The 5,885-nt window shown below is 46.4% G+C and overlaps 1 protein-coding gene across 3 annotated transcripts in view; it reads right to left on the reverse strand.

Moving 5' to 3' along the window:
* TMEM200A (transmembrane protein 200A) overlaps positions 1-1,943 on the reverse strand; it is an 88,582-nt gene extending 86,639 nt beyond the window's left edge. For 2 of the 3 annotated variants that reach the window (XM_007533770.3, XM_060190481.1), the window contains exon 1: positions 1,008-1,283. The gene's annotated coding sequence lies outside the window, so the exon portion shown is untranslated. Of the gene's footprint in view, positions 1-1,007; positions 1,284-1,842 lie in introns of those variants that run through there. The other variant, XM_060190482.1, reaches the window with a different exon arrangement.
* Between the last annotated feature and the right edge of the window lie 3,942 nt (positions 1,944-5,885).

The following is a 5,885-nucleotide window of genomic DNA, read 5'->3' on the forward strand; positions in this document are numbered from 1 at the left end:
TGTCCAAAAATGCATGACTTGACAAAACACTAGTCTTAACAGTAGCTGGTAATATGTACATACATAAAGTACTTCAGAAAGTGTAGCTCAGAACTTGGTTTGATTGCAAATCCTCAAAGAGTTCATTATTTGTAATGACTGCTAAGAACAGATTTTAACCTTTGAAATGCTTTCTATATGGTTTTCCACAACTACTTCTTCAGAAGGAAAAAACAAGATAAGTTATACTTTAGTCCAATATATTTAGTTCTCAAATACATCACACTTAAAGTGTACTGAGATTGACTTAAATTAATAAATCAGATTTATGTGAAGCATCGTTGAGGTATAAACCATGCCTGGTATTGGATAATGAATTTTTGTATTACACACACACACACACACACACACACACACACACTGTATATCTACACAATTCACTGTGTGTATCTAGCGGCAAGAAACACACCCGTAGAGTGTGCTCCTACACAATGTGGATTGCTAGCTTGGGCAATTAATTATAGCAGAAAAATGATTAATAAAGCAACCATGCAAATCCTCAGCCCTTTCACTCTTTGTGACAGAATATATAGGAAGAAGTGTAGTCTGAATTTGCCAAATAACTGCTTTGCCTCTCCGCTTTACCCATGTAGATACTACCACGTACACATACTGCTTTAGGAAATCCTGACCACACTTTGTTCCTGCCAAGGACTACTATAAATTAAGGCTGTGGACGTCTTTACAGAGAATGCTGACTCTCTGGAACGGAGACAAAGGAGGGTGTAGCTTGGAGAAACCCAGCCAGGCGCTCCAAGGCTCCTAGCTCTGGGAGGCTGCCCCGCACAACCTCTCACCGGGAGTCCTCAATTAACAGTGGACTCTGTTTATTTCCCAAACTTCAGGAGGCAATGTTTACCCTAACTCTGAAGATTGAACCAGAGAAGGAAAGTGAAGAACCCCCACACCCCTTTTCGCTGCTCTCTCCCCACCTCCAGCAGGACCCTTTTCTTTGCCTTCCCTCTCACCTGTCCTGAGTGCTGAGTCCCACCGGCCAGGTCGCCTCTCCAGGGTCTCTCTCTCCAAGAGCTGCTGGGACTTGGGGTGCCTCCCCCAGAGAATGGAGGAGGCAGGCGGCTGGGTCAAGGGGTTCAGCAGGTATCTGGGCAACCGTGGGAAGTCACCGTCCTTCTCCCCATCCCGGCGGGGCTCAGACAGCGGACTCCCGGCAGGGCCCCAGCGGTTGGATGAGTCAGGCGAGGGGGCGGGCAGTGAGGGGTGTGGGCGGGCGGAGGGAGCCCGTAGCCCCTAACCCCGCTCGGGGTGGGCGGCGGGAGCGCGCGGTTGTATGTCCCCAGCTCGGGTCGCCGGACAGCCGAGTGCCGCCGCCATCCGGGCACCGGGTCCGAGCGCTCCAGCTTGGAGAGGTCAGCGGGCGCGGAGAACCGGGGCTCACAGCTCAGATGTCAGTGCAGCCTCTGAGAAGGACAAAAGGAACCCGGGGTGCCGAAGGGAGGCTGCAGGAGGGGAAAAGTTTGCTTCTCCGATGGAGACATAACCCAACCAGATCACACGCCCCAAAGCTCCAAAGGAGCGGACGGGGGAGGGCGCGTAATGGGGGGTACAGGGTACAGGGGCGGCTTCCAGAAGCGTGGCGGCGACTTGGGGGGGGGTCTCTAGTTTACCACCCTAGGGATTACCCCCGACCTGATGACCACCGCCTCCCCCCTTCTCCTTGAGGATACTGATAAAATCCGCTCCTCCTCCACCCCCAGTCCTACCTCACTCCATACCCCCAGACTTGCATCCCCAATGACAAAGTTACACTTCTTGAGCTACTATTACCCGCAGGTAAAAACCCACCTCTGGCAACAAAATGCCCTCTTTTCAGGAGCTCTTCTGCCCGCTGGAAGGCCGAGGAGGTGTGGTGTGAAGGGACTGGACACACCCACTCACGATGCGCGCCCCCCAGAAGTCGGGGTTCAGATACGTCCCCACCAGTCTCCAGGAGCTGTGTAGTGGATACTCGACTGACACTGGGTTTTACTGGAGCAGGCGCCACGGGACCCTCCAACGTTTTATTAGAAGCCTCCTGATCGGGTCGGGGGTCCCCCTGGTGGGCTGAGCCGGCTCTGCGCGAAAGGAGCCAAACCCCTACCCAGTGCGCTCTGAGAGTATCTGTCTGCTGGGCCCTGAAGCACCCAGCCAGCCCATTTGCCTATTACCTCTGATGGTAGTTCTGGCGGGAGAGCAGCTTAGCACAGCAATCATGCTCAGGGGAGGAGGTGCAACTAAACCACTAGGAGCAATGTGAGGATCAACTCCAAATATCGATGGCACCAAAGGATACCTTTTCCTTACTCCTAGTCCCCAAATCAGTGAGCAGAAATCGTGTCTGTTTTTTTTATTTTTATTAATGATTTAATAATGACTAACAAGATTGTAAAATAGCAAAGGTATAATGCCATATAGTTTCCACCACCAGAGTTCTGTGTCCCATCCCCACCGGGAAATCGTGTCTTATTCATAGACTAAAAGAACGTCATTTTGGCAAAGACAGAAGTGATGGCTGTATGTATGCAGATAAATATCGTAAGTAAAGTTTAATGTGGGGGCTCGGAGGGTGGTGCACATGGTAGAACGCATACATTACAGTGCTCAAGGATCCAGGTTTAACCTCCCCCTCCCTCACCACTACCTGCTGGGGGGGAAGCTTCACAAGCAAAGAAGCAGTGCTAGAGGTGTCTCTCTTCCTCTCTTTTCACTCTCCATTTCTGTCTGTCCACTTAGTCTGTAATTCCAGAGCAACGTAAATAAAATATTCAAAGTTAAGTTTTCTCTTAATATTTTTATCTTCTTTATTTATTTATTGGATAGAGACAGCCAGAAATCAAAAGGAGAGAGGGTGATAGAGACAGAGAGAGACACCTGCAGCACTGCTTCAACACTCAAAAAGCTTTACCCCTGCAGGTGGGGCTGGGGGATCCAACCTGGGTTCTTGGGCACTGAAACATGAGTGCTCAGCCAGATGCATCACCACGTGGCCCCTCAAAAATCAAGTTTAATGGAAAACTGAAGTAGCAGACATTCCAACCATGGCTCTTTCACCTCTCCCTTGCATTGAGGGTAGGGTGTGGATTTACCTTCTACACATGTTTTAGGTCATGGACTACAAAGAAAATATATAATTCTGGTGCTTAGCATCTTAATATATGATTTGTTGTTTTCTTTTGCAAGAAGAGTTTGCTTCTGGGGGTGGAATATGTATCTGTCTGAGAAAGGGGGGGAAGGAAGTGGGAGGATAAGAGAACTCAAAGTTAAGTTTATCATGAAAAATCTTGTAAATTAGATGTAGCAATGTGGGAAAAGTAAAGTAGGTTTCTTGTCTTCCAGCCTTGATTAAAAGAATATGAATATTTGACACTTTCAGAAAAGGAATTTACAATAAAAAAAAAATTAACTAAAGGAATTGGGGGGAGGATGGAGAAATGAGTCACCCTTATGAACCATCTGTAGTTTTATTTTTACCCCACCTGCATCTAGTATTCTTTAGCCAACAGCCACCTGCTCAACTTTGTTATACCCCTCCATTTGTTAAAACAGTATGATTGCACTTGGCCTTGCCACTAATTGAAACATCCGTATTTTATAAGTAAGTACTCTGAAGGCACATTTTTCTGCAAAGGCTCTAAAAGTAGATATGTCCTGATGCCTCTAAGCTTACTAGGGTATGAGTGGTAAACTTATTTTATTCATCTTTTTTTATATTCTTTTTTATTTATTTAAAAAAGGAGACATTAGCAAAACCATAGGATAGGAGGTGTACAACTCCACACAATTCCCACCACCCAATCTCCATATCCCATCCCCTTCCCTGATAGCTTTCCCATTCTCTATCCCTCTGGGAGCGTGGACCCAGGATCCTTGTGGGTTGCAGAAGGTTGCTTCCCCGCTGAACATGGGCGTTGACTGGTCGATCCATACTCCCAGTCTGACTCTCTCTTTCCCTAGTAGGGTGGGTCTCTGGGGAAGCTGAGCTCCAGGACATATTGGTGGGGTCTTCAGTCCAGGGAAGTCTGGTTGGCATCATGCTGGCATCTGGAACCTGGTGGCTGAAAAGAGAGTTAACATACAAAGCCAAACAAACTGTTCAACAATCATGGACCTAAAGGCTGGAATAGTGCCTGGAATAGAGAAAGTGTGTGTGTGTGTGGGGGGGGGGGGTACTCACTGAAGACTCGTGTACTTCTGCTTTCAGGTATATATTTTTCCCTGGTTTATGGACACGTGTGAACATATGCTCTATATCAGGGGACCTGGTCTATATCTAGGTTTGGGGACTTTATTGGGGAGTGGACCACCTGAAATGGAATTAGAGAAAGGAAAAGGTCTCACCCAAGTGATGAAGCTGAAGGGTTATCATTCCACACCTGAAGTCTCTGGACATAGTCTGAAGTGAAGCATGCTGGGGTGGCACTCATTGCATTGATTAGGTTGCTATCAATGGATGCAATATTATTTGATATAAATTGAGAGAAGCATGCAGGAAAGTGGGCCCCACCCTAAGGTTCCAGGACTGGGGGAAATACAGGCTCTATAGTGGAAATGTGGGGTTCCTGCTGTCTTAGGGTCTAAGAAGACAATGGATAGTTACTGTTATCATCACATTATTTGGTAATTGGGTTAACTTTGAAAAGTCCCTTTGTTAGGGTTTGCTGTATACCCAGCATCTTGTATATAGCTGTGCCACTGGTTGCTTCTTTTCTCCCTGGTCTAGGCTTTTGAGAGAGTCAACATATCAAAGACAGCCTATGTATTAAAAAGAATCAGTCTGTGTTTAAAAAAGTTCTAGACATATGATCAATTTTTCTCCTCTCATATTAATTGAATAGTGGTTTATATGACTACACTTTAATAGGAGTGTACATAAACACCATTCCCACCACCAAAGACTGTATCCCTTCCCACCCCCCCAACCCCCCATCCCCCACAGCCCTGGGAAGCCGAATATCCACCCTCCCCCTCACCACAGGGTTTTTACTTTGGTGCCCTACTGTAGATTTAATCAGATGCTGTTTTTGTTTCCCTTTCTGTTCTTCTTTCTCAGCTTCTGTTGATGAGTGGGATCATCCCATACTCATCTTTGTCTTTCTGACTTAGCTCACTTAACATAATTCCTTCTAGCTCCATCCAAGATGGGTCAGAGAAGGTGGGTTCATTGTTCTTAATAGCTGCATAGTATTCCATTGTGTATATATACCACAGCTTTCTCAGCCACTCATTTGTTGTTGGGCACCTGGGTTGCTTCCTGGTTTTAGCCATTATGAATTACGTTGCTATGAACATAGGTGTTCACATATCTTTTTGATTGGGCACTATGGAATCTTTCGGCTATATCCCCAGGAGAGGAATTACTGGGTCATATGGAAGGTCCATGTCTAGCCTTGTGAGAGTTCTCCAGACTGCTCTCCACAGAGGCTGGACCAATTTACGTTCCCACCAGCAGTGTAGAAGGGTTCCTCTGTCCCCACAGCCTCTCCAGCATTTGCTGCTACTGTCCTTTTTGATGCATGCCATTCTCACAGGAGTGAGGTGGTATCTCAATGTTGTCTTTATTTGCATTTCTCTGGCAATAAGCTACCTGGAGCAGTTTTTCATATGTTTGTTAGCCTTTTGGATCTCCTCTGGAATGAATGTTCTGTTCATATCCTCTGCCCATTTATGGATGGGGTCATTTGCTTTTTTGGTGCTAAGTTTGCTGAGCTCTTCATATATTTTGGTGATTAGTCTCTTGTTTGATGTATGGCATGTGAAGATCTTCTCCCATTCTATGAGGGGGTCTCTTCGTTTGTGTTATAGTTAATTTGGCTGTGCAGAAGCTTTTCAATTTGATGTAGTCCCTTATT

The sequence above is a fragment of the Erinaceus europaeus genome, chromosome 4 (assembly GCF_950295315.1).
Source record: "Erinaceus europaeus chromosome 4, mEriEur2.1, whole genome shotgun sequence".
NCBI lineage: Eukaryota > Metazoa > Chordata > Mammalia > Eulipotyphla > Erinaceidae > Erinaceus > Erinaceus europaeus.